Source organism: Arachis hypogaea, chromosome 18 (genome assembly GCF_003086295.3).
Source record: "Arachis hypogaea cultivar Tifrunner chromosome 18, arahy.Tifrunner.gnm2.J5K5, whole genome shotgun sequence".
Lineage (NCBI taxonomy): Eukaryota > Viridiplantae > Streptophyta > Magnoliopsida > Fabales > Fabaceae > Arachis > Arachis hypogaea.
This window is the reverse complement of record NC_092053.1, coordinates 44,438,760-44,466,605: the sequence shown is the minus strand read 5'-3', so window position 1 is coordinate 44,466,605 and position 27,846 is coordinate 44,438,760.

The window sequence follows — 27,846 nt, the reverse complement described above, 5'->3', positions numbered from 1 at the left end:
TGAACCTCATCCTCAACATAACCATCAACCATACTCACAAGCCCCTTTTTACCAAATACCTTCCTATAATCCCCATCCATCATATAACCAATCACCTCTACCACATCATTCTGACCATTATGAGCAAAAATCCATAGAACCACCATAATCCCATCTCAATTACCCCCAAGAACCACCTCAATATACACAATCTCCATACCCTTACTAAGAAGAACCACCTTCCTATTATGAACCCTTTCTCCAAATTAATGATCCCTCCTATCCACCCCAAGCCTCAATGGATGATTCTCTCACGTTGTTACTTCAAGGGCAACAGGATACGCAAAGGAACACACTAGAATTTGTGACTATCTTGACCAAGGTAGTACACACTTTGGCCTCCCAATACTCATGCACTCAAAGTACTTCCATGGCCACATGTGAAGAATCAAAAAAAGAGCATAGCATGAAGGAAAAATTGGAAAATCCGGTGGAGAACAAGGAGTTAGATTTTGTATTGGAGCAATTGGAGGAAGCCATGATTGTTAAAGAAGAGGAAGAAGTGGTTGAAGATTTAGGAGATGCGGAACCACCATGGGAGTTTCAACAACCTCCAAGGCATATCAAGGTTGAAGACTTTGAAGAGGTTGATCAAGAGATGGATTCAATCATCAATGACTTCTTATCTAAAATTGAATCCCCTCCCATTGGACATGAAATTGAGGTCATTGAAGACAACTCTACACCAAGTGACCTTGGTGACCTTGTTGAAGACTCTTCCATTGGGTGTAAAGTTTATGTTGAAGTAGACTTCACACAACCTCCAAAATTTGATTTGATTGATGATGATAAGGAGTTGGAAGAAGTTAATAAACAAGGAGAAGTTGAAGAAAGTTGTCAAGAGGTGGATGCAATCCAAGAAGTGCACAAAGGAATGAAACTTGCAAGATTATTGGAAACACCTCTCCCCAAGCCATCACCATCCATTCCTTCATTCAAGTGGGTAAATTCCTTATCTGTAAGCTTCATTATTCCCCTTGAATATGGTATGCTTGAGACGGATGGGCAACTTAGAGCTCTTTGTGGAGTTAAGAGTAAGAGGGAGTTGTGTAGTGGTTGGAAGTTTGATGTTAGGCTCATTAAGGTCGAACCCTCGAGGCGTAGGCACTATGGTTGGAGGAATGCTAATTTGTATGGTCTAGGAGGAGAATTTGGTATTCTAAGGAGAATTCTAAGGTCATGCCACCCGGATGGAATCATGATGATCAACTTGAAGACGGGTGTGAAAACAAAGTGTGGGATCCCGGATTACAAGATGTGGATCAATTTTGGGAGCTCGTAGTTTGTGAAGAACTCCATCAAAGCTTGGAGCTATTAATTTTGAATGATGGAGCTTATTGGAAGTCCAAGCATTGGTAGATGTTCAAGGATGGATTCAAGTACAAGCCACCTTGATGAGAGCTCCCCATAAGTCCAACTTAAGGACAATTAATAAAAGTGCTAGGTGGGAGACACCCCACCATGGTAACATCTTTTTATTTTTTCTCTTTTATACATATTGGTAAAAATTAGTTTGATTTCATGTTTTGTTTAGTTTGTTCAGTTTAATTTGTAGTTTGGTATGTTGAATAAGGTTTCATGGTGTTTTGGCAGCTGTTTGGAGGTTTAGAATGCTTGATTTGGTGCAAAAACTTGGAAAAATTTTGAAAAACAGAGCATCAACCGATGCGTACGCGTGATACCAAGCTTTTTGACCATCCATGCGTACACATCACCCACGCGTATGCGTGGATCTAAAATTTTTACCTTCCATACAAAAAATCGAGAGTTGTGCGAGTTTTGGGCTGGAATTGTTCCTTTAGCACAAAATCCACCCACGTGTACGTGTCAACCCACGCGTACGCGTCAACCCACGCGTACACGTCGCCCCTCTGAATAGCCCATCACGTGTACGCACGACTCACATGTACGCGTCGATCCCATTTCACCTATCCACGCTTACGCGTCACCTGACGCGTGCGCGTGGAATGCCCTGTTTCACCACTCTTCTTTTCTTCTCCTCTTTCCATTTCTTTCCTTCTTCTCTCTCCTCTTCTTTTCTTTCCCCTTCTTCAACCATCATCCAACACTACCAAATACCATCTAAGAACATTTCTTTTAGTAAGATGGTTAGTTAGTTGTTTTGTTAGTTAAATTTTCATTTAATTTTCTGTTTTTCATTATAAGTGTTAGATTATAAATCTTGTTTACTATTTATTGCTGCTGATTACTGATAAGATGTTATTTTAACATCATTGTTGTTAATTCCTATTGTTGGACATGGGAGGATCATTCATACACTTTAGTGTAGTTTAGATGTAGAATTCTAGAGAGAGAGGCTCTCTCCTCTCTCTAGATTAGGGTTCTTAGTTTTCTTCCCTTTAGATCTAGATTTTATTCCTCTTTTGCTTTAATTTTTCTTTTGCTTTTATTTGTTCTAGCACTTTACTTCTCTTGTTATTTCCTCTATTTTGTCAAATTCTTGTTTATGAATTCTTTTAAAAATTTGTATGGTATAGAATTTCTCAATTGGAATCTCGTTGCAAATATAGTTCTAAACTAACAAACAATCCTCAATCAAAAATTTGTTTGTCACAAGTACAAACCCAAAAAAAAATTGAAGTATTTAAACCTCGGGTTGTCTCTCAAGGAATTGCAGGGAAGTGTTCTTGTTATTGGATAGGAAGGGACGTTTTTGGGATTTTTGTAATAAGGAACAAGATATGTAAATAGCAAAAGAAATAAACTAACAACTAAGAAAGCTCTTGGTAAGGGATGAGAACTAGAAATCCTATCCTCATTATCATCATTGATTGTGACAAGAATTGTCCATTGCTCCTACTTAGTTAACCTCTAAATATGAAGGAAAGTCAAGTGGATACAATCAACTTGAGTCCACAAGTCCTAGTCAAATCATAGTGAAAGACTAGCTTTAGTGGCATTCAAATCGACTAGCAACTTCCAATTATCAATCAACAAAAGAGTTTGATAACTCAAGAGTCTCTAATTACTCAACTCAAGCCAAGAGGAGAAAAACATAACTCATAACTAAAAGAGACATTTCCTCAAACACATAGAAGGCAATAAGGGTAAACATCATAAATTGCAAGAATTAAAGGAAGCTATAACTACAAAGGCAAGAAATCAACAATAGAAAACTAAAGCAAATATAAGAAGACATGGAAATAACAAATTGCATTAAAAGAAAATGGAAATCAACAAAAGAATTCATAAACTAGAATTGACAAAATAGAGGAAACAACAAGAGAAGTAAAGTGCTAGAACAAATAAAAGCAAAAGGAAAATTAAAGCAAAAGAGGAATGAAATCTAGATCTAAAGGGAAGAAAACTAAGAACCCTAATCTAGAGAGAGGAGAGAGCCTCTCTCTCTAGAATTCTACATCTAAACTAAACTAAAGTGTATGAATGATCCCCCCCCTTTTGACCCCCTCTTGAATTCTGCATGTATTAGCCTCAGAAATGACTTGGATCTGGGCCTGGGAAGCTCAGAAATCGCCCTCAGCGTTTTCACTTGAATGAGGTCACATGCGAGCTGTGACGCGTACGCATGGGTCACGCGTACGTGTCGTTTGGTGTTTTCCTTCCCACACGTACCCGTCATGTCATGCGTACGCATCGCCATGCGACTTCATCTGTCATGCGTACGCATCAATGAATGCACTCTAAATCCTTGATTTTTCATGAATTCTCCACTTTGCATGCTTTTCTCTTCATTCCTTTGATCCATTCCTAGCCTTTCCAACTTGAGTTCACTAACAAACACATCAAGGCATCTAGTGGAATCAAAGGTGAATTAAAATTAGCAAATTAAGGCCTAAAAAGCATGTTTTCATTCTCAAACACAAATTAGGAGAAAATCATGAAACCAGCCATTTCGTTTAATAAATGTGAGAAAAGTTGATAAAATCTCCTAAATTAAGCACAAGATAAACCCTAAAAATGGGCTTTATCAACCTCCCCACACTTAAACCAAGCATGTCCTCATACTACAATCAAGAAAGAAACAAAGGGTATCAAAAATTAATTGAATGCAAACTAATTAAATGCAACCTATCTACATGCAATCTATCTAAATGAATGCAACTATTTGGTCAAAATAAATCAATTTCCAAGAGAACATATATAAGCATAAGGGCTAAAGTAATAGCAATCAAATCAAATCCACAATTGAATTGAGTTATTGAAGATTTTTACAAACTTGCAAGAAAAGTGATGATCATAGGTGAAAACATGTAATTGAGCAATCGAACCCTCACCGGATGTGTATCCTCTCTAGTCACTCAAGTGTATAGGGTTGATTCACTCAATTCTCCCCTAATCGTGCTTTCCAAGATTTGTTTTTCATCTAACAATCAACAGTTACTTCATGCATACAAATATCATGAGGTCTTTCCACAAGGTTGTAATGGGGCTAGGGTCAAGGTAGGCTATATAACAACCTATACTATTCTAAGCAAACCTAACTACCCATAATCCTCACTTTTTTTTCCATACACTCATGCATTTTCTTTTTTATCACCACACATATGCATTGGTTCTTATTGAACTTTACTTTGAGGCATTTTGTTCCATTTTTATTGCTTTTCTTTTTCTTTCTTTTTCTATATATATACAACTAAAAATCCTAAAAGACCTAAAAAAAATGAAATGCAAAAGTATTGGGATTAGAAATTGTCACCCAAAAACACCGACTGGTCGGATGACCTCCCCAAACTTAAAAGTTTGCACCATCCTCGGTGCATTCAAAAATGAGCAAGGGGGTACGGCGACTTCCTAGTTGCCACCTTCAGCTGGTAGGTTAACCGGTTGCTGCATGTTCTTTCTCCCGCTTCCATTTTAGCTTATGGTGACTCATCCTGAAATTAGAAGGCAAGATAGTGAGAAAAGTAAATACAAAAGCAAGGAAGCCTAAACTATTGGAATGAGATAATAATTACTAGAAAGAAGTGAGTGAATTAGTGTGACATTGAAGAAAAGAGTGTGTGAGTTCTAAATTACGCGCGGTTTAGAACACATGCACACTAGCATAAAAACTTTGTCAAAATTTACACAAAAGAAGATTGCACTTCACTCATTCTAGTGTGCTTGAAATACTTTAAACTTGTAGGTTAAGACAACCAAACAAGTGATAAAGAAGCATGAAAGCATTCAAGCCAAGAATCAAGCAATTGTGAATTGGATAAGGAATGGACATTGATTGATGTGGAAGAGAACTTAATGGACCAAATGATATATGAAAATTACACATCAATTAATAACACACTTTGAATTTGGGCTCACATCACCCAGTGGACATAAGATGGGAAACATGGTTGCTATGCAATGTAGTGAAAGAGAACTAAAGGTGAAGAGTCAATCACATAGCAAGCATGGTCTATATAGTTTGAGAATTTCAAAAGGATGTCCCTTGGTGAATGATAAACCCCAATTTTGTGGTTTATCTTGTGCTTAATTTGGGAGATTTAATCACCTTTTCTCACATTTATTCAATGAAATAGCATGGTTTTGCAATTCTCCCTTGATTTGTGCTTAAATGTGAAAACATACTTTTTAGGCCTTAAAATAGCTAAATTTAATCCACTTTAATTCCATTCGATGCCATGATATGTTTGTTGAGTGATTTCAGGTTCATAAGGCAAGTATTGGATGGAAGAAGTGAGGAGAAAAGCATGCAAAGTGGGAGAACTCATGAAGAAATGAAGGAACCGTAAAGCTGTCAAGCCTGACCTCTTCGCACTCAATCGATCATAACTTGAGCTATAGAGGTCCAAATGAGGCGGTTCTAATTACGTTGGAAAGCTAACATCTGGGACTTTAAAATGATATAAAATTTGCCAGAGTTGCTTCACGTTTAGGGACGCGCACATGCACTGTACACGTGCGCGCCGATGGAGCAGCGTGATTCACTAAAGTAAAATCGTGGCCAGCGATTTGCAGCTTATTTTGGGCCCAATCCAACTCATTTCTGATGCTATTGAACCCAAGGATTGAGGGGGGAATGAACCAAGTAGCCATAGTTTAGTTTTCATCATGGTTTAGGTTAATCTCTCTCAAATTAATCTTTCAATTCTTGTTTTGATTTCAATTCTCTTTATATTTTAGTGTTCCATTGTCTTAATCTTCTTAGTTTCTCTTGTTAGTTTCTTATTTTGTTCTCTTTTATGTTTATGAACAATTTTTAGATCTTGATTTCCTCTAATGAAATTTTATGTTTTCATGTTTCTTTTATGTTGATCTTGATTGCTATTATTGATTTCTTGCTTATGCTAGTTATGGGTTTCCTTTAATTCTTGTATTTAGTGATGTTTACTTTTCTTGCATTCTAGGTGTTTGATAAAATGTTTCCTCTAGTTTTTGAGTAGTTTTCTTGACTCTTGGCCTAGGCTAAGGAAATTGGGTAAACTTGAGTCATTGGGTCTAATGGATTTGATGATTTGAAAATCCTTGGTGGTCAATTTGATACCCATTGACACTAACCCACTACTAATCTAATTAGTAGATAGGTTGGGACTTATGGGTTGATGTTGATTAAGCCATTTGATATACTTCAAGTATAGAAGTAAACTTAATGAGCTTGGTTCCTCATAATTATCAATATTTGGTTTGTAGACAAGGATGGTGATCTCAATTACCTATGTCTAGCCAAGAGTTCTTTTCTTTTATTTTATTAGTTCTTATTATTTACTTTCTTGTTGGTTATTTTTCTTATCAAACTATAAAATCAAACCCCCCTTGCATTTTCATAGCCAATAATTGAGCACTTCATTGCAATTCCTTGTGAAATGATCCGGAGTCTAAATACTTCGGTTAATTTTTATTGGGGTTTGTACTTGTGACAACTCAAATTTTTTATGTGAGAATTGTTTGTTGGTTTGGAGCTATGCTTACAATGAAGTTCTTATTTCTAGAAGAGAAATTCTAAACCGACACTCAAATCTCGCTCATCAGGGAACTTTTAATCCAACTTCACAAAAGAAACATTATGCCAAAGTGACTAATTTCAAATATGTGTAGAGCACATAAGTAGACAATTAATGCTCAATCATGTCATTAAGGCATAAGCATAACATATGGATGCATATGATCAAGAAACACAATGCATTAAGATAAATACACAACATCCATCAAGAAATTACCTAATCAAAGAAAAGGATTTCAAATCACATGGTGGCCAAATCATGCAATTCAAAAAGATTTAAGAAGCTTGAGGGCAATTTTCATTCACTTGGTATTCAAAAATGTTCAACAAAGAAACTCAAAACCAAGTAGCAAAATATAACCTCGACAATGAAATCCAACAGCACTCCTGACATGATCTCAGAGTGGACCATGTTGGAAATCTTTTATGATGGCCTCCATGAGACATCCAAGATGTCACTGGATCATTTTGCAGGTGGTTCACTCCACATGAAGAAGACGTCTAAGCAGGCGCAAGAGCTTATTGAGATGGTTGCTAACAACCAATACATGTACACTTCTGAGAGGAACCCTGTGAATACTGGGATCACTCAGAAGAGAGGAGTCATAGAGGTGGACACATTGGACGCCATTTTGACTCAAAACAAGTTCATGTCCTAGCAAATCAACATGATCTCCCAATACCTAAGTGGGATGCAAGTGTCAGCTGTTACAGCTCAAGAGACATCCTATGAAGGAGACTCTGGTGACAATGCCTAGGCCACCATGGAAGAAGTAAATTACATGGAGAGTTCCTCCAAAAATCCCAATAATAATCCTTATTCAAACACTTTTAATTAGGGATGGAGGAATCACCCAAACTTCGGATGGAGAGATCAGCAGAAGCCTCAACAAGGCTTCAACAATCAGGGTGGAACCAATCAAAATAGGTTCAACAACAGATAGTTCTAACCCTCTCAGCAGCAAATGGAGATGCCTCAACAAAGCCTCTCTAACTTGGCCACAATAGTTTCTAACCTCTCCAAGTCCCCTCATAGCTTCATCGCAGAGACTCGGTCCTTAATTCAAAACTTGGAGATACAAGTGGATCAGTTGAGCAAAAGGTTACATGAGGAACCCTCCAACACTCTCCCAAGCAACACATAGGTAAATCCAAGGGAAGAATGCATGGTCCTCACTGTGGACCAGGAAGCCAAAACCAAGGAGGAGCATGCTGCTGAGGATTTAAAGGAGACCAAGGCTCAAGAGGAGACTGAGAGTGTATGTCTACATGCCCCTATGGAGATGAGTAAGCCTGAAGAACAACACTCTCTAAAGGTGTAAAAAGAGACTAAGGATGAGCAGCTTACTCAATTTTTGGCAGTCCTCAAGAAGCTATAGGTTAATATCTCTTTTGCAGAGGTGTTGGAGAAGAAATCCCCCTATATGCCCTATTTAAAAAGTGTGATCTCTGAAAAGACGGCCCTGAAGGGGGCTAAAACTGTGGTGCTAACCAAGGAATGCAGCGCCCTTGTGCAAAGGAAGCTACCTCAGAAGATGCTAGATCCCGGAAGCTTCCTGATTCTTTGCACCATAAGGACCATCACTTTTGAGAAGGCACTATGCGAACTTAGCTCAAGCATTAATCTTATGTCTCTCTCTGTGATGAAGAAGCTAGGGATTCGAGAGGTGTGGCCCATATGGATCTCAGTGGAGATGGCAGACAAGTCCCTGAAACGGGCATATGATTTGGTGGAAAACGTCCTTGTGAAGGTTGAAGACCTTTACCTCCCTGCAGACTTCGTGATACTTGATATTGGAGAGGATAGGAATGACTCAATCATCCTAGGAATGCCCTTCTTAGCTACTGAGAAGGCCTTGATTGATGTTGACAAAGGATAGCTGATTCTAAGGTTATAAGAGGAGCACATATTTTCTCGGATTCCCAAACCTCACCCTCTCAAGGATAAAAGAGGTACTACAGTCGAGCACTTAGTGTTTCAGCCTTCTCTTTCTGTGCAGAGCCATACAGAGCCCCCAGACATCAAGCCTAAATTTGGTGTTAAGCATTCACCACCAACCGCTGAAGAAGGAGGGACCAAGAAGAAGGTATCCAAAGGCTGGAGGAACAAGAAGATTCCAATTGAAGACTTCTTACCTGGCATGAGAGTTGTCTTCACAAGAAGTCCAATCATTCCACATACTGTGAACCGGATCCTGTCTCTGGAACATGTTGAATTAATTCATGAGAGCACGGGAAGGAAGTTCACCATGAGGGGTGAAGATCTAAGCCCCTATCAACCTCCATAAAGGAGTTGCCCGTCAAGCTAATATCGATAAAGAAGAGCTTGTTGGGTGGCAATCCAACCATACGTATCCTATAGTACTTCTATTTTCTTTTAGGTTATTTTAGTATGATTTCATAATATTTTATTTTCTATTGATTTTCATAGTTTTTCTCTTTTTTCTAACGTTTGTGATCATATGTAGCACATAGAACTGAACCAGGAATGCAAAAGTAGGAAAACAGAACACCATGGAGGACACCCTAGCTGGCATTGAACACTAGAACTGGCGTTTAGCGCCAGAAGAGGGATGAATGCTTGGGCGTTTAACGCCCACTCAGGAGCAATCCAGGACCAAAATTTGGTCCCCCTAGGGCGTTCAACGTCCTTTCTTGGCATTTAACGCCCCAAATTAAAAAAAAAAGTAGTCCCTCTTTGGCGTTGAACGCCCCAAGGGGAGGCAACTAGGGGTTCCAATGTTAAAGCTCTGTGGCCAATGGGTCCCACTTAACCACCAAGCACTTCACCATTTATTCACTCTTATCCCTTTTCTCTCTCCTCTCACCCACTTTTCCATCCACATTTATCCATCCCACCACCTATCAATTCCCTTGATTCCCGCACCTCACCTTTCCTTCTATCCAATAAACTCTCATCACTCCCATCATTTCATCTTCTCACAAACCCCACTCAAATTCAAATTCAATTCCCCCCCCCCCCATTTCCCCTCCCCAATGACCGAAACCCAACCCTCTCTACTCCTATAAATACCCCTCACTTCTTCCATATTCCACACACCTTCTATACTCTTTTCCTCTTCCATATTCTTCTTAATACACCTTCCTTTCTTCTTTTTCCCTTTTCTTTCCCAAATGGACGAAGCCTCTATTCCCTCTCCCCTCTATCTTTTTCCTCTTTCTTCTCCACTTTTCCTTTTCTTTTATTTTATTTGCTCGAGTATGAGCAAATTCTTAAGTTTGGTGTTGGAAAGATTCATTTTTTTCTTTCTATATCCTATCTCCATGGCACCAAAGACCGGAGAATCCTCAAGGAAATGAAAAAGAAAAGCCCGTGCTTCCGCTTCCGAGCCATTGAAAAATTCAAGATTCCTCACCAAGACCCATCAAAATCACTTCTACGACGAGGTGAGGAAGAAAAGAGTGATTCCCGAGGTCCCCTTCAAGCTGAAGAATGGTGAATACTCGGATATCCTATACCCAGTTCTGAAAAGGGATTGGAGAAATTCTGGCCAATCCCATAACCAAAGTTGAAGTGTTAATGGTGCAGGAGTTCTATGCCAACGCTTGGGTCACCAAGAGGCATGATACAAGTGTGAACCCAGAGCCCAAAAACTGGCGTACCATGGTCAGAGGGACACCATAGATTTTAGCCCTGAGAGTGTGAGGATATCGCTACAGTTGCCTCAGTCACGAGCTGACCCTCAGTCATACACTCGAAGGGTCAACACTAACTAAAGGTTGGAGCAAGTTCTTGCTGATATCTACGTGCTGGGAGCTCAGTGAAAGAGGGACGCTCAAGGTAAGCCGTACCATCTGGGTAGGCTTGACCTTAAGCCAGTAGCTAGAGGATGGTTGGAGTTCATCCAATGTTCTATCTGCCCTACGAGTAACCGATCTGATGTTATAGTTGAGAGAGCAGTGAAGATCCACTACATTATGCTCGGTAGTGAGGTGGAGGTACATGAGGTGATCCTTCAGGAGATTTATAAGGTAGTTAACAAGCCCTCCACCCAAGCAAGGCTAGCCTTCCCTCATCTCATTTTCCACCTATGTGCAGCAGCTGGAGATCACATAGAAGGAGATACCCTGATTAACACGGAGATACCTATCACAAGGAAGGGTATGGAGCACGCTAGGTAGCCCGCACAAGGACCGCAGCAAGAACCCGTTTTTCCACCTCCATAGGATATTCCAGAGATGCCTCAAGGGATGTACTTCCCTCCCCGTGACTATTGGAATCAGTTGACCACATCTTTAGGGGAGCTATCATCATCATTTGATCAGCTGAGGCTAGAGCATTAGGACCAGTCTGCCCTCCTCCATCAGATGATGGAAGATCAAAAGAGAATGAGGGAGGAGCAGAGGAGACATGGGCGTGACATTGAGGAGCTCAAATGCTCCAGAGGATTTTCCGGAGGGAGCAGTGGTCGCCATCATTAAGGTGGTCTAGTTTCATTCTCCCTCTTTTTATCACTATTTTTCTTGTATTTCATTTTGATTTTTGATTTTCTATTCTAGTTGCATGATCATACTTAGGATTTCTTTATTTTCTAGTAATAGTTTCTTTTATTTGTTTTATTTAAAGATGTCTTATGTACTCCACATCAAGCTTAAAAGAAAAATTGAAAAAGAAGTAGTAAGATACACAAGGTTTTGGGTTATATTATGAATTGCTCTAATTACTTTGATGTGGTGTCCTTATCTTTATTTTCTGAATGTATGAATTAACTGTGCATACTTGATGTTGGGGTTGGGCATGTAGGCTCTTGAGGAACAGGAATTTAGAGAAGCATTAGTGATTTTCTGAAATATTAAAAAGATTGATTCTTGAAGCAAAAGAAACAGCAAAAAGAAAAATAAAAAAATCAAAAGAAAAAGGTCCAAGGCTTTGAGCATCAATTGTTAGGAGGGTCAAAATTGGCCTAAAAAGCTCAAAAGAGTTGCTATCCCTAACTATATGCTTGTAGTGTGAAAGTGTCAAGTAATCCTTGAAATTGAGCATTTAAAGTCGTGACCCAATGTTATTAAAGAGTACGCCTAAGGCTCTGAGCACCACTATCTGAGAATAAAAGTAAAGCAAAAGTCGAATAAAAAAGGTTCCCCTAGTCAAGTTATTGTGGTGTTTAGGTATCAAGTTAAGCTCGAAAATAAAACACTTAGAGCCACGGTTAGGCTCAAAGGTGCAAAGCACCCAAAAGAAAACAAAAGCTGTCTTCAAGAATCAAGAAGAACTTGAAAAAGGGAATCAATAATGTCATCCAAATTCTAGTTCTAAAGGATGCCAATATTTCTAAGCCTCAAAGAAAAGTGAGATGTCAAAGCTATTCAGAAACAGAGTGTTAATAGCTCCATTCAATAATTAGAACTGAGCTTGAATGACAACTCTAAAACCTGATGTATTATTCTCTTCCATTTGTCCTTGATGAGTCCATATTTGATGATAATTTTTGGCTTGAATTGGACAGATTTCATCATATAAACTCACACTTATTCACCAAAATAGCATACTTTTGTGATTTCTCTCTAATTTGAACCTAAATATGAAAACATGTGTTTTTGTGCTTAAATTGATCATTTTAATTCCACTTTTATTCCATTCAATGTTGTGATATGTTTTGTTAAGTGATTTCAGGTCAATTAGGCATGAATGGCTTGGTAAAAGTGGAAGGAAGCATGCAAAGTGGGAGATTTCATGAAGAAAATAAAGGAGAAGTACACAGTCAAGTATGCGTAAGCACAACCTCTTGTGCGTACGCACAAGTCCCAGCGTGTGACTTTATTAATGAAGCATGTAGCTTACGAATTTGGAGCTCTCTTGGCCTAATTTTTGGAGTTGTTGAAGCCTTTTGAAGTGCTATATCAAAGGGAAATGACCAATATCAAGAAAGCTCACTTTTACACATTAGAACATTATTAGGAGTAGGAGTAGTGTAGTTTGGAAAATTCTCTCTTAGGGTTTATTTAGGGTTCATTGTAGAATTTTATAGTTTCAATTTTGGTCTTGGATTTTGCTCATCTTTATTGTAAGTACTCTTTAATCTTCTCTTTAATTACACTACTTTTGCTACTTGTCTTATGGTTCAAGTTATTTTGTTAATATATGCAATTTTGATTTCTTGAATATTTTGTTTATGAATTTGATGTTTTATGATTTCTATATGCATGATTGACCTTCTATTGTTGGTATTGTGAATAGTTTGGTTATAGTTTTCATTTTCCTTTGCAATTTTACATGTTTTATTTTTGTGCCCACAAGGTGTTTGTGAAAATGCCAATTATGAGTTTTGAGTAGATTTTCACATCTTGGTTTGGAAAAAGAGTTCCTAGGATACTAGAGTCATAATGTCTGACATTTAGTGGTAATTCTTAGGTAGTTAGGTAGCTCTTGTTTCCATTGACGCTAGCTTTTTACTAAGAAATTATTAAGTTAGCTAGGACTTATGGATTAAGGTCAATTACTTGCTTGACTTACTCCTCGATGCTAGGGGTTGACGAAGCGCGATTGACTCAACATAGTTACCATAGTTGTGGCTATGACGGGATAGGATTCCTTAATTCTCATTCCCAAGTCAAGGATTTTTTATGCTTTTATAGCATTTTCACTAGTTTTGACCTTACTTGTTTTTTATTTGCATTAATTTCAATTTTGATCTCTTCTTAGTTTTTTTATTCTTTAGTTCTTTTAATCTTTCGTTCCTTGATTGAAGAAACCCCCCCTTTCTTCACAACCAAGAGTGTGATACCTAAATTGAATAGTTCGAGGGAGACGACCCGAGACTTCAAAACTCCCGGTTATTATTTGTTTTGGATTTTGACAATTTCTTGAATTAAACTTTGATTAGGGTCAATTGTTGCCGGGGAATATGCAATTGGTGTCATATTTTTTGGCCTTTATCAAGTTTTTGGCGCCGTTGTCGGGGAATATGCAATTGGTGTCATATTTTTTGTTGTTGTGAATATGTCAATATTGTAAATAGCTTACTTTTTGGGTTATTTGGTTGTTTTTGTTATTACTTAGGTATTTATTTTTCTTGTTTACTGATGTCTTTTGCTTTTATTTTCTACTTTCTCTATGAGTTATCACCCTTGTTGCTTGGAATTGGGTTGTGATTATATTGTAGGGTATGATTATTTTCAATTTGAATTGCATCATGGAATGGGAGAATCAATTGAGGGAGGAACCGTATGTGTATGAGCAACACTCATGGCAACCACCCCCTGTGTTACAATGAGCCAAATCCTCCCCAATGTGCATACTAAACCCAAAGATATGAACGGTACTGATGAGTCTATATTTGATGATAATTTTTGGTTTAAATTAGACAAATTTCATCACATAAACCCACACTTATTCACCAAAATAGCATACTTTTGTGTTTTGTCCCAAAATTGGACCAAAATGTGAAAACATGCGTTTTTATGCCTAAATTAATCATTTTAATTCCACTTTTATCCCATTCGATGCCATGACATGTTTGTTGAGCGATTTCAGGTCCTAGAGGCAAGAATGGATAGGAAAAACTGGAAGGAAGCATGTAAAAAGGGAGAACACATGCAGAAAACAAAAGAGAAGCACACACTGAAGTGTGCGTACGCACAAGTCCCTGTGCGTGACTTCATTAATGAATCACGTGGCTCGCAATTTTCGGGGCTCTTTGGCACAATTTTCTGAGTTGTTGAAGCCTTTTGGAGTGCTATATCAAAGAGGAATGAAGACATATCAAAACATTAGTTTTGGAGGAGCTTAGAATTAGCTTAGCGAGCTCACTTTTAGATTAGAAAATGCATTAGGAGTAGGAGTAGTGTAGAGTATAAAATTCTCTCTTAGGGTTTACTTAATTTTCATTGTAGCATTTTATAGTTAAGTTTTGATCTTGCATTTTGCTCATCTTTATTGTAAGTACTCTTTAATTCCCTTCTTAATGTACACTACTCTTGCTACATTTTCCTCTTGTTCAAGTTACTTTGTCCATATATGAAATTTTGATTTCTTGAAGTTTTGGTAGATGAATTTCATGTTTTATGGTTTATACTTGCTTGATTGAATGTTTATTGTTGGTTTTGTGAATAGTTTGGCTATAGCTTTTATTTTCCTTTGCAATTTCCTATATTTAACTTTATTGCCCACCAAGTGTTTATGAAAATGCCACCTAGAGATATTGAGTAGATTTTCACACCTTGGATAAGGAAATGAGTGCCTAAGATATTAGAAACATAATGTCCGATATTTAGTGGTGATTCTTGGGTAGTTAGTTGGCTCTTGTTTCCATTTACGCTAGCTTTTTACTAAGAAATTAGTGAGGTAGCTAGGACTTATGGATTAAGGTCAATTATACTTGTTTGACTTACTCCTCGATGTTAGGGGTTGACGAAGCGAGATTGACTTATCATAGTTGTCATAGTTGTGGTTTTGACGATTATAGGATTCCTTAGTTCTCATTCCCAACTCAAGGCTCTTTTATGCATTTATAGCACTTTCATTAAGTTTTGATCTTATATCCTTTTTGACTTGCATTAATTTCAATTTTGATCTCTTTTTAGTTCTTTTCTTTTTTAGTTCATTTAATTTTTTGTTTCTTACTTGAAAACTCCCTTTTTCTTCACAACCAAGAAAGAGGCACCTCAATTGCATTGTCCGAGAGAGACGACTCGAGGTTTAATTACTCTCGGTTATTTTTATTTGAAATTAAACTTTGATGTTGGTCGATTGTTGGGTAGGGACTATACTTACAATGCCAATTCTATTTTGAAAAAAATTCCTAACTCACTTTTGGCCATGCACCAAGTTTTTGGTGCCGTTGCCGAAGAAAATGCAATCGATGTTATATTTTTTGTTGTTGTAAATATGTTAATATTGTAAATAGCTTACTTTTTGGTTATTGGGTTATTTTTGTTCGTATTTAGGTGCTTGTTTTTCTTGTTTATTGATGTCTTTTGTTTTTATTTTCTACTTTCTCTATGAGTTATCACCCTTGTTGCTTGGAGTTTGGTTGTGATCATATTGTAGGGTGTGACTTCAAATTGGGATTGCATCATGGAGTGGGAGAATCAATTAAGGGAGGAACCGTATGCGTATGACCAACACTCATGGCAACCACCTTCCCCATGCTACAACAAGCCAAACCCTCCCCAATGTGCATACCAAATCCAAAGGTATGGAAGGTACTCCCTACACAATCCTCAACCACCAAATCTTCAAGGACGGCACCATCCACCTCCATGGAATCAAAATTTTTATACACTTTTCCACCAACCATATGAACCATCACCTCATTACACACCACCTCAATACTCTCACCGACATAACACAGCGTCCAACTATATAACCTTTCTCCCAACTATTGAACCTTCTTTTTCAGCTAAATGTGAAGTTCTCCAACATTTGCCCCAATAAGACCTTCAAGCTTTTCTCCAAGAGCAAGAAGGGTTTCGAAGGACACAAGGGCAATTAATGGCTACCATAGCCGAAACGGTGAACCGCTTGGTTCTACTACACTCATCTGATCAAGGTACTTCTCTTGAAGAATGTGGAGGATTAACTAAGGAGTGTAGTTAGAAGGAGAACATGGAGCCTAAAATAGAAGAAGTGAAGCTAAGGTTTGAACCGTAACAAGATGAGGAGGAAGGTGAGATGAGTGCACCAGAAGAGGTAAAGGGAGAATTGTAGGAGATTGACCAAGATGTGGATTCCATCATTGATGATTTTTTGTCCACATCGGTCAATCCTCTCAATGATCTTGATGAACTTCCCTCCATTGGATATGGAGAGGAGGTCGATGTGGATTTCACACAACCTCCAAAATATGACTTAATTGATGGAGAAGAGCGGGAAGAGGTTGGTGAGAAAGGAGTTGACAACCAAGAAGTGGAGGTGATCGAAGAGGAGCACAAGGGAGTGAAAATTTCGAGGCTATTGGAAGTTCCCCTTCCTAAGCAACCATCCGATACACCATTTAAGTGGGTAAAAATCTCATCTCTTAACTTTATTTGCCCACAAGAAAATGCTTTGTTGGTAACGGACAGTCAACTTGGACTCCTTTGGGGAGTGCTAAATGAGAAAGAAATCAAGGTTGGGTGGCATGATGAATTAAGGCTAACTAGGGTTGCACCCTTAAGATTTGAGTCCCAAGGGTGGTGCAAGGCACAATTGAATGGTTTTCAAAGGAGGATTTGGAGCCTTGATGGAAATTCAAGAATGTGGTCACACCATTAAAAGTTTGAAGATCAACATGAAAAGTTATCGACAAACAAAGTGTGGGACCCCGGAGGACAAATGAAGACCAAGCATAGGTGGAGGATCAAGGAGGAATGGAAGCACAAGCCTCCTTGATATGTGCTCCTCAAAATGTCTAACTTAAGGACGATAAACAAAAGTGCTAAGTGGGAGACACCCTACCACAGTAACATCTTTCTAACCTTTTTCTTTGTTTATAGTTTTGGTTTATTGCATTTTTTCTTGTCTTAGCTAGCTTAGAATTAGTTTAATTTTGAGTTTTGTTAGATTAATTTTCATATAGATCATGAGTTTATGAATTTCTGATTGTTTGGGGTTGAAACTTTTGTTGAGCTAAAGTTGAGTGCCTTAGAAATTGAGGCAAAATTTTTGGAGAAACAGGACAGTGTGTACGCACAACCTTGTGCGTGAGCATACAATCACTGATTTCCGCGCCTTGTGCATACGCACCTCTATGTACGTATGCCAACTCAGTTACACCGCCCCTGTTTGGAGTGCTCGCACCCCTCTGTGCGTGCACATCCCAGTCTTTTCTGCTCTTTGTACGTGTGGAAAGGCTTGTGCGTACGCACATCAACCCCCTATTTGTGCATTCTGTGCATACGCACCCGTATGTGCATACGCACACCCAATTGCAACCCTTCTGTTCGGAGCGCTCGCACCTCTCTATGTGTGCGCACCTTAGCCATTTTTTCTCTTTGTGCGTGCGCACAAAGTTGTGCGCACGCACACATGATCCTTTTTAGAAAAAAAAGTCTTCTGTGCGTACGTACACTTCTTAAATCCTTCTCTGCTGAAAGTGCTCGCACATCCTTGTGCGTCTGCATAACCCCATTGTCCACCTAGTGTGTGTACCCACAAATGTATGTGCATACACACAAGTGCTGTTTTGGGCAAAACTTTCATTGCAATTTGAATTAAGCCCTAACACACTTTCACCACCCTCCATCTCTCTCTTTTCTTGCTTTTGCATTTTTTTTACTTATTCTAGTTAATTTTAATTGCTTGTAATTTTAATTTTTATTAATGATATTAGGTTTGGTTTAGTTGTGTGTTAATTCAATAAATTGCAAGTGTTTGCTTGATGTTGATTGGTTTGCTTCTTGCTTGAAATTTGACATAACTTTTGATGAATATGTGCATTAAACATCAAGTCTTTGTTTGATTGCCTGCATGAATTTTGAGTTTGATTCATATGTTGTAGCTACCATATGCTTTAAACTATATTTTTGTTTGGCATACTATTCATTGTGCACTTTTGAATCATTTATGATGTTATGTTGGATTGAAATTTCCATAATGTACCTGTTTGTTACTTTGAGTTACTAGCACTAAAATTGATAGGGGAATCAACATTGGGTCCCATATTTGGTGTAATTTTTAACAAGTACATTGAATATTCGTGAATTGAATTGATCTCCTTGTTCATTGTGGCTTTCAATTCAACATAATCACATTACAAGGTACTTTTTTATTCTTAATGCTTTGAATTTGTTTGAGTGACTTGACTTGATTCTTATCCAACTTGTCACTTTTTGCAACAAGTACCTTTACCATGTGACTATTTCATTATGCTTCGGGATGAATGAGGAATTTTCTTTTCATTATTGAATTGGTTATTGTTTGTTATGCAACCATATTTTAATCTTGCGCATTCACTTGCACAATCTCAATATCCAATATCTCATATATTCAATTCACTTTAGTTGTGGTTACCTAGGTTTGTTTGTGCCTCATCTCTTACTTATTCTTTATTTACAACCTAGGCTACTTAATTGAGGAACATATGCTATTTCTTATGATTGTGTGATTACCGTTTTACCCGGCCAATGTGTGTGTTGTAAACCGTGCACACATTTAGAATACACAAATTATTTTTTGTCATACCACACTCATATGAACTCTTCTTCAATTCCTGTTTATTTGTTTTATGCAGCAACCCGAGCCCCAGTGCCCACCAGCTGAAGGTGGAGCCTCATAGTTTTTCACTCCCAGATTGTGTGCATGCATGCAGGACCGTGCAAAAATTAAATATGGGAGAAGATCGGCAACTTTGGGGCGTAAATTTCTCTTCCTAAGCACTTTGTAATACTTTCTAGTTTTTTTTAGTAATTAAGTTTCTTGTAAATATTTGTTAGAATTTTATTATATTGCACTTTACTTAGTTTGCCTATATGTATATACCGTAGCTTGCTTATAGCTTTATGGAAGTAAATATTTGTATTTGCATGTTACCTAGTATAGGAAATAAGTTGGTGAAAACAACAAAGAATTTTCAAGAAATCTCTTTTAGGGCATTCTATGGATTAGATTTGAAAATTTATTTTTCAACTTGAAGTATTTTTCTTATGGAACATAGAAAAGAGCTAGAACAAAACACGAAGTGAGATTTGAACAAAAGAGAAAGAAGTAGAGAAGAGAAGAAAGACCTGTGCGGACGCACAAAGTCGTGTGCGGACGCACGGAAGGAAGAGAGGGGTATGCGCGCGTACTGCAGCGTGCGAGCGCTGCGAACAGAAGATGCATCGCAGCCTGTGCGGACACACAAGGGTAGTGTGGCCACACAGAAGGAAATCGCGTTCAGACGCACAAAGTGTGCGTGCACTGCGACCAGAGAGGTTGCCAAGGTCTGTGTGGGCGCACACAGCTATGCGCTCGCACAAGTGCTTTTTCTTTTTTTAAGAAAGATGGATCATGTGTGCGTGCACACACAGGTCCGTGTGCAATCATAGAGCGAAAGGGGTATGGGGTGCAGGTGCGTAGGCTGTGCCAGCACTGCAAACAGAGGGCAAAATCAGGCGTGTGCGGGCGCACGGGTCGGTGCGCACGCACAGGAAGCAGAAAATAGAGGTTGTGTGCGCACGCACAGATGCCCTGTTTTGCAAAAATTTTTTTTCTTTCAAATTCTAAGGTACCAAGCCTTAGCTCAATCAACATACAACCTCAAAACATTCAAAACATCACAAAATCATAATCCATATGCAAATTAACATATCTAAACTCGAAATTAAACTAATCCTAAACTTACTAAGACAAGAAATTATGCAATAAACTAAGACTATAAACAAAGAGAAAGGGTAAGAAAGGTGTTACCATAATGGGGTGTCTCCCACCTAGCACTTTGGTTTATTGTCCTTAAGTTGGACTTATGGAGAGCTCTCATCAAACCTCCTTGAAATTCCACCCAAGCTTGTATTCTCTAAGGCTTTTGAGATTCCAAAGCTTGTGCACCAAAATCTTGTTGTGAATTCCTTTCATTCCATCTAGGTAACAAGCATCTGAAATTCCCAATTCCTACAACACAGTAGCAATAAAACTCACAATGCAATGGGTGAGAATTCATAGGATAAAAAGAAAATAAAAACCAAAGGTAATAAGAACAAATAAACTCCTAAGACTTAGCAAAAACAAGCAATCTATCAAAATCAACTATTTACATATTAACATATTTACAATAGCCAAAAACATACACCATTGCAACTCCCCGGCAACGGCGCCAAAAACTTGATGAGTGTGATTTTGCACCGGTATGGATTTTCCACTTCAAGATAACTTACGTTGCAAGTATAGACCAAACCGAAAAATTAAATCCCATACATCAAAGTTTAATATTTCTAATTTATCCGAGAGTAATTCAACCTCGGGTCATCTTTCCTAGGAGTTGCAATTAAGTGTCTATTATTGGCTATAGGGAAATGGGGGTTGAAAGATTGCGATTGGCAAGAAATGTAAATAGCAAGAAATTAAAGTGCAAGAAGGTAACTTAGCATGCAAGTAATTAAAAGAGAAAGCAAGTAAAGGCAATGATAAAGGAATTTAAATGACAAAAACAAGCTCTTGGTGAGAATTGGATAATTAGGGCTTTCTATCCTAGTAGTGGACCACAAACATGGTAATTGTATGTGAATTAATCCTAATTAGTCAACCCTACATCGAGGATAAGTCAACTAGGCATAAGTAATCTCAATCCCTAAGTCCTATGTCAACACTAATGGGTCACATAGAGTCAAGGGAAACCAAATTAATAACAACCCACATACAATGTGGAATGGACATCCACCACCCAAGTTCACCCAAACCACATAATTTCCCAACCAAGAGTGAGAAAAACTAAGCAAAGTCCCAACCAAGCATTTTGTCAAACACTTGGTGGGGATGTAAAGAAAGCATGATAAAATAACAACAAATAATAAATACTACAACTACCAAGTAAGGAAAATAAAGATAGCAACTCAATAAAGTAATAAATGACATGAAACATAAAATTGCATTAAATGTAAATTAAAATAACAAGAGTGTTCATTAGCATAAAAAGCAACAAAATGAGAAATTAACATGATAAACTAAAGAGATTTAGATAATAAAGTAAAGAAAGGTAGAAGAAACTAGATCAAAACAAGAATTAAGCATAGAAATTACAAGGAAATTAAAATAAAAACCCTAGGTTCTAGAGAGAAGGGGAGCTTCTCTCTCTAGAAAATGAACTACATAATGCAAAACTAGCCCTAATTACTCCCCCCTTCACATGGAGTGAGGCCTTGTCTAATATAGGAAGAATCAGCTTCAGAAGGTCCAAAAATTGGGCTCTAGAGGCCCAGAAATCGCCCCCAGAGATTTTCATTAAGTGAGTCACATGCTGGGACCTGTGCGTCCGCACACTTCGCTGAATTTCCACCTGTGCGTACGCACAGAGGGTTGTGCGCACGCACGCATGCTAATTTCCTCCATGTGCGTACGCAAGCATACTTGTGCGCACGCACGCAGGGCTGTGTGCTTCTCCTTTGTTTTCTTCATGTTTTCTTCCTTTTTGCATGCTTTCTTCCACTTCTACCAACCCATTCTTGCCTCTAGGACCTGAAATCACTCAACAAATATATCACGGCATCGAATGGAATAAAAGTGAGATTAAATTTCTCAATTTAAGCACAAAAATGCATGTTTTCACATTTAGGCTCAATTTAGGGATCAAACACACAAGTATGCTATTTTGATGAATAAGTGTGAGTTGATGTGATGAAATCCATCCTATTATAGCCAAAATGTATCATCAAATATGGATTCATCAGTGGGTTAGGAATTTTCATCAAAAATAGGATTGGCGTTGTAAGTACAGTCCCAACCCAACAATCAACCAACATCAAAGTTTAGATATTCAAATTCAAAAAATATAAACCAAGAGTCTTCAACCTCGGGTCGTTCTTCCCTAGGATGCAATTGAAGTGTCACTTCCTTGGTTGTTAAGAAAAAGGGGGTCTTGAAATCAAAGAACGAAAGATAAAAAGAACTAAGTAATAAAAGAACAAAGAGATAATCAAAATTGGTAACTAATGCAAATAAAGGTAGATAAGATCAAAACTAGTAAAAATACTATGAATGCATAAAAGAACCTTGACTTGGGAATGAGGATCTAAGGAATTCTATCATTGCCATAACCACAACTATGGTAGTTAGCATGAGTTAATCTCGCTTAGTCAACCCCAAACATCGAGGAGTAAGTCAAGCAAGCATAATTGACCTTAATCCATAAGTCTTAACCAACTTACCAAACTAGTTGATAAAAGGCTAGCTTTAATGGAAACAAGAGCCAACTAACTCCTCAAGAATTACCACTAAATGTCGGACATTATGACTCTAGTATCCTAGGGACTCAACCCAAAAGCCAAGGTATGAAAATCTACTCAAAATTACCAAGTGGCATTTTCACAAACACTTGGTGGGCATAAAACCAAAACATGAGAATTTGCAAAGAAAAGTTAGAAAACTATAACCAACAATCAACAAAACCAACGTAAACAAGCAATCAAACATAAAGAAAGCATAAAACAGTAAATTCATCAATCAAAACTTCAAGAAACTCAAAATTGCAAATATAAACAAAGTAACTTCAACCAAAAGAAAATGAAAGTAAAAGTGCTTGAATTAAAGAGGAAATTGAGAGTACTTACAATTAAAGATGAGCAAAATCAAAGATCAAAGCTTCTATAAAATGCTACAATGGAAATTAATAAACCCTAAGAGAGCTATGCTATACTACTCCTACTCCTATGGAAGCTTCCTAACTAATACTACCTAATCTAAAGTTGAGCTCCCATGATATGTGTTGAATTCCCCTTTATATAGCACTCCAATTCAGCATTTCAGCCTTCCAAAATGGGCCAAGAGGTCTCAGAAATCGCAAAGCACGTGTTTCATTAATGAAATCACATGCAGGAACCTGTGCGTACACACAGATGTGTGCATACGCACACTTTGCTGAATGTCGACCTGTGTATACGCACAGGTGCTTGTGCGCACGCACACTTTGCTGGGTGTGCTTTTCCTTGTTTTCTTCATGTGTTCTCCCTTCTACATGCTTTCTTCCACTTTTGCCTAGCCAATCTTGCCCAAATGACCTGAGATCACTTTACAAAACATATCATGGCATCGAATGGTAATAAAGTGGAATTAAATTGCTCAATTTAAGCACAAAATTTCATGTTTTCACATTTAGGATCAAATTAGGGGGAAATCACAAAAGTATGCTATTTTAGTACTCAAGTGTGAGTTTATGTGCTAGAATCCATCCAAATTGAGTCAAAATATATCATCAAATATGGATTCATCAACTATATCCTTGTGTGGCATTTTAATCAATAATTTTGCACTTTTGAATGATCATGATATTATTTTGGAATGAAATTTCAATAATGTACTTGTTTATTGCTTGAGTTGCTAGCACCAAATTCATACGAAAGTTGACATTTGATTTCTTATTTGGTGAAAATTTGAGCAAGTGCATATTGAATTTAGTGAATTGAATTAAATTGCTTGTTCATCATGGTTTTGAAATCAATATAATCATATAACAAGGTGCTTGCTTCTTGTTAATGCTTTGCATTTGTTTGTGTTGACTTGACTTGATTCTTCTCGAGCTTGTCACTTTTTGCAACAAGCAACTTGTTTATGTGATTATTTCATTATTTTTTTTAGGATGAATAAGTAGATTTCTTTTCATTATTGAATTGGTTATTGTGCGTTGTGATAACTTTTATTAATCTTGGGCTTTCACTTGTACAATTTTAATGTCCAATATTTTTAGAATTCAATTCACTTTAATTGTGTTGCCTAAGTTTGTTTGTGTTTAATCGATGCTTATTCATGGCTTGCAACTTAGGTCATTTAATTGAGGAATACATGCTATTTCTTTTGATTGTGTGATTACCATTTTACCCGGCCAATGTGTGTGTTCTAAACTGCGTGCACATTTAGAATACACACATTGTATTTTATCATGCCACACTACGATAAACTCTTCCTCAATTCATGTTTACTTGTTTTAATTGTAGCCCGAGCCCCTGCATCCACCAGCTGAAGGTGGAGGAACTTAGAGCTTCCATCTCCCTGGATTGTGTTCATGCTACAACGCTTAAGTGTGGGGGAAGATTTGCCATTTTTGGGGCGTAAATTTTCTTTTCCGAACACTTTGTACATTACTTTTGTTTTTTTATTATGTTTCTTGTAGATATTTGTTAGTTTTTTTTACTATTGCACCTTTACCTTAGTTGATATATGTGTTGCATTTGCATTTTTGATGGTATATAGTTTATAGCTAGAAGTTATGATTGGATGATGTAAATAGTATAGTGTCTAGTTCAATTTTGTCCTAATTGTTTATATTGGTTTTTGGATGTTGAAAATTAGGAAAAGAACTAGAAAATTTTGAAATTACACCCATCACAACATACATACATATATAGAAAATAATTTTGGTGAAAAACAACAAAGATTTCCAAGAATTTTTGTTTTTAGGGCGTTCTATTGAATTGATTTGGAAAATCCTTTCAAACTTGCTTGAATTATCTTTTTGTGGAACATAGAAGAGAGATAGAACAAAATACCTTGTGTGCTGTTGAGCTTTTAATGAGTGGTTAGACATTCTAATCACAATTTTTGTTTATTGTGTGCTATGCTCTTTCTATGATTGTGATATTGGTTTTGCTTGATTCTTTATTTTCAATAATTGATGTTTGAATGCATTGAGCATGATTGAGGCCATCTTTGAATTTAAGCTCACTAACCCATATAGCCATACCATTTGCATCTTCCATTTTTAACCCCTTTGAGCTTTATTTACCCCATTGTTTTTAACATTACCACATCACAACCTTAAGCGGAATCATGAATTAATTTGATTTGCGTCCTTGATTAGCTTAGGTTGGAAAGTGTATTGCATTTAAGTGTAGGAGAATTTTTGGAGGAACTTTGATAAAGAGGATAAAAGTATTTTGGGTATGCATTGAAAGAAAAATTTTGATAATGCATGCATTCATGTATGAATTCTAAGGGCATATGCATTTGAGTTCTTAAAAAAAATCAATTCAAAAAGGGGACAATGGTCTCCCCAAATCAAAGAAAAAGTATAAATAATGAATGCATATGAGAATTGAATGAAAATCAATGCATGAATGTGTGGGAAAGAATATGATGGAAGGTTAGGTTGCATTGTGGTTACTAGGGTAATATAGGTTGAGTTGGATATTTAAACTAATCAAGAATTCAATATTTTAGTCCACTTAGCCATAATTATCCCACCTTAACCCTAACCTCATTACCACCCTATGAAGCCCTCATAATAATTGCATTCATGCACCATATGTTTGTTGATTGTTAGATGAAGAGCAAATCCTTGAAAGCATGATTAGAGGAGACTTGAGTGATTAAACCCTTAGACACTTGAGCGACTAGAGCGCATATGCACATCTAGTGAGGGTTCAATTACTCAATTTTATGTCTCCACATCTCTTGTTATACATTCTTGCAAGTTGCTTCATTTTGATGAGTTGAATCAATTCTTTAGATTGTGATTACATTGAATTATTTCTTTGCTTAGCCCTATATATTCATATACTTGCATGGAATTTGACTGTTTGTTTTCACCAAATCAATAGGACACTATAGTATAGATAGAGATAAATAGTACTTAGTATACTAGCATACATATAGATAGTTACATTTAATAAGTTGTTTACCCTTTGATCATTCTCCTTGTTTATGTTTAGCATGAAGACATGCTATTGTTTAAGTGTGGGGGAATTGATGAGTCCATATTTGATGATAATTTTTGGCTTGAATTGGATGAATTTCATCATATAAACTCACACTTATTCATCAAAATATCATACTTTTGTGATTTCTCTCTAATTTAAACCTAAATATGAAAACATGTGTTTTTGTGCTTAAATTGATCATTTTAATTTCACTATTATTCCATTTGATGTCGTGATATGTTTTGTTAAGTGATTTCAGGTCAATTAGGCATGAATGGCTAGGCAAAAGTGGAAGGAAGCATGCAAAGTGGGAGATTTTATGAAGAAAACAAAGGAGAAGCACACAGTCAAGTGTGCGTACGCACAAGTGCAGAAATCAGCAAGTGTGCGTACGCACACATCTATGCGTAGGCATAAGTCCCAGCGCGTGATTTCATTAATGAAGCACGTGGATCATGAATTTCAGGCTCTCTTGGCCCAATTTTTGGAGTTGCTGAAGCCTTTTGGAGTGCTATATCAAAGGGAAATGACCATATATCAAGGGAGCTCACTTTTACACATTAGAACATTATTAGAAGTAGGAGTAATGTAGTTTAGAAAATTCTCTCTTAGGGTTTATTTAAGGTTAATTGTAGAACTTTAAAGTTTCAATTTTGGTCTTGGATTTTGCTCATATTTATTGTAAGTACTCTTTAATCTTCTCTTTAATTACACTACTCTTGCTACTTGTCTTATGGTTCAAGTTATTTTGTTAATATATGCAATTTTGATTTCTTGAATCTTTTGTTTATTAATTTGATGTTTTATGATTTCTATATGCATGATTGAGCTTCTATTTTTGATATTGTGAATAGTTTGGTTATAGTTTTTATTTTTCTTTGCAATTTTACATATTTTATTTTTATGCCCACAAGGTGTTTGTGAAAATGCCAATTATGAGTTTTGAGTAGATTTTCACACCTTGGCTTGGGAAATGAGTTCCTAGGATAATGGAGTCATAATGTTCGACATTTGGTGGTAATTATTGGGTAGTTAGTTGGCTCTTGTTTCCATTGACGCTAGCTTTTTACTAAGAAATTAGTAAGATAGCTAGGACTTATGGATTAAGGTCAATTATGCTTGCTTGACTTACTTCTCGATGCTAGGGGTTGACGAAGCAAGATTGATTCATTATAGTTGCCATAGTTGTGGTTATGACAATGATAGAATTCTTAAATTCTCATTCCCAAGTCAAGGCTCTTTTATGCTTTTATAGCATTTTCACTAGTTTTGACCTTACTTCCTCTTTACTTGCATTAATTTCAATTTTGATCTCTTCTTAGTTCTTTTAATCTTTCGTTCCTTAATTGAAGAAACCCTCTTTCTTGGCAACCAAGAGTGTGATACCTAAATTGCATAGTTTGAGGGAGACGACTCAGGACTTCAAAACTCCCGGTTATTATTTGTTTTAGATTGTGACAATTTCTTGAATTAAACTTTGATTAGGGTCAATTGTTGGTTTGGGACTATACTTGCAACGAAACGCCTATTTTCTATTTTGTGAACTTCCAAACCTACTTTTGGCCTTCAGTAGTCCTATTTTGTTTTTGGTTGCTTGAGGACAAGCAACAGTTTAAGTTTAGTGT